Here is a 2386-nt window from a genome sequence, read left to right on the forward strand (position 1 = left end):
CCTGAGAGCGCGATTTGCAACGCTGCGATCGCTATCGCATCCCGTGTGTCGGGTTTCACCCTGGCTGCGATGACAGCTGCTAATCGCTGTAGTTTGTCACTGCCCGTGTGTCGAGCCCTTTAAGCTGTAAAAGAGTTCACACACCACTAGTTGGCAGTGTTGTGCATATATTGTACATGAATTGTAAGCTAGTGAGTGTCAAATTGAACTTGCACTTTAAAACTAGTTTTTCTATGGCGTAAGGGGTTTTGAAGTTGTGGACCTAATAAGTGCTTTAGAAACTGCGGAGCTAATTTTGGATTAGCGCTGCCCACCACTGCTGACGTGAATTAGCTGCTGGTGTTTGAGGTTAGCAGTAGCATCGTGACTCATGATAACAGAATCCACTCCTGATAATCTCCTCTCAGAAACCTTGGATTTTCTAAACAAGCTGTAACTCTGCAGAGTTTGGTCTGTGGCCTCCACAGTGAGTCATGCTGGGGATGACCCTCAGCTACTACCAGCTCATTTTGGGTTAATAAAACCATAACTCCTCCTCTGTGGTTGTTCCCACAGCTGAAGGGTTTAATATTTATCTGCTGCAGCAGGAGGAGATTTGCATCAGATCAGGTTTCAGTTTGCTTAGAGCCAAACCTCCCGTGAGGAGTTAGTCTGAAATCATGTAAACTTTATGTAAAAATGTTTCCTGACGGAGACGAGGATCAAACCTTTGCTGAGGAACGTGCAGCTTATTTCAAATGGAAGAAGTGCAGGTTGGAGAGACAGAAAGGATAAATGAAGGAAGAGTTGTGAAAAGATAAACATGATGAATGAATCTGGTGTTTTTATCCTCAGTCCTCCAGCAGGTGGCGCTCTTTCTGTTTCATGGCTTTTATTTTGTTTTTTAATCCATTTAGACGAGTTAAATAAGACCATTTAGCAGCAGCAGTTGCTACTTTCAGATCATTGTTGATGTATTTCCACCCTGACGTTGTGTTAGCACACACCTGTAGCTGCAGGTAGAGGTGGTCGTTGATGTAAATTAGTGGAGTGGGCGTGGCTACATGGACGTGCACACACTGGAGCTCTGATCTGCACTGAGGAGCTTCAACACAATGAGTGGAGGTCAGTGGACTGTGAGGTGTCCTCCTGAGGATAAACTCTTATAACTTCATTATTTCTTTAGTTTTTACAAACTGTGGTTCAAAATAAAGCTGAGGACATTGAGAATTTTATAATTATGGAAATTTAAAAACTAATTTTGAAATAACTAACAGTGGCTTAAAATAAGTATTTTGTGTTCCACGTTTTTTTTTTTTCATACAAATCAATGAGTTCTGACAGCTGGATATTCATACAAATATTTATTCATCAGAACTGAGTCTGAGATATTTAAAATAATAAAAATTAGATTTCAAGTGTGTAGCTTTAGCTTTTAGCTGTTGGTGTTCTGCTCTTAGCTTTAGCTGTTGGTGTTCTGGTCTTAGCTTTTAGCTGTTGGTGTTCTGGTCTTAGCTTTTAGCTGTCGTTGTGCTAGTTTTAGCTTTGCTCTGATCTTTTAGCCTCAGTGGATTTCATCAGAAAACCTTTTCTCAGGTTAGAACTTGGGGTCGGTCTGGTTCTGATCCGATAGGAGCCGACGGTCTCGTGAAGCAGCAGCTGATGATCCAGACTTGTTGATTCATCAAAACAGATTTTATTCAATGTCTGTAGGCTGTGTCCTGGTCCAGGTCCTGGTTCAGGTTCTGGTCCTGGTCCAGGTCCTGGTCCAGGTCCAGGTCAAGGTCCTGGTCCAGGTGGACCTGTCTCCTGCATGTTTTGCAGTTTACCTGCTTTAAAACACCTGATCTGAGTGAATACGAGGATTCTGCAGAACCTGAAGAGCAGAAAAAGAACTAAAACATGCAGAACAGAGATCCTCCTGGACCAGAACCAGAACCAGAACCAGGACCAGGACCAGGACCAGGATTTAGATAAAATTTTAAATATCTTTGGAACCAACCAGAAGAAGTCGTCAGCAGAGCTCTGAGACGATGTCAAATAAAACCTTTATTTCTGAACCTCGGAGAGTTTTTAACTCAGAGACTGGATCCTGGTTTTCTGCTGACTCAGCACTTCCTGTCAAACCTGAAGCTGTTTAAATGTGTTTGCTGTGGCAGCAGGTGGCGCTGTGCTCGCTCCGTGGCTCTGAGCGTCTCAACTCGCCTCCTCTGCTGCWSCKCCTCCTCTGCTGCTGCKYCTCCTCCTGCTGCTGCGCCTCCTCCTCTGCTGCTTCTCCTCCTGCTGCTGCGCCTCCATGTTTCACTCCTGATTTCTCTCAGGTCTTCAGCTGCGAGGAAGAAAAATAAGGAGTTTTATGTGTGTGTGTGTGTGTGTGTGTGTGTGTGTGTGTGTGTGTGTGTGTGTG

Source organism: Austrofundulus limnaeus, unplaced genomic scaffold, assembly GCF_001266775.1.
Source record: "Austrofundulus limnaeus strain Quisiro unplaced genomic scaffold, Austrofundulus_limnaeus-1.0 Scaffold892, whole genome shotgun sequence".
NCBI lineage: Eukaryota > Metazoa > Chordata > Actinopteri > Cyprinodontiformes > Rivulidae > Austrofundulus > Austrofundulus limnaeus.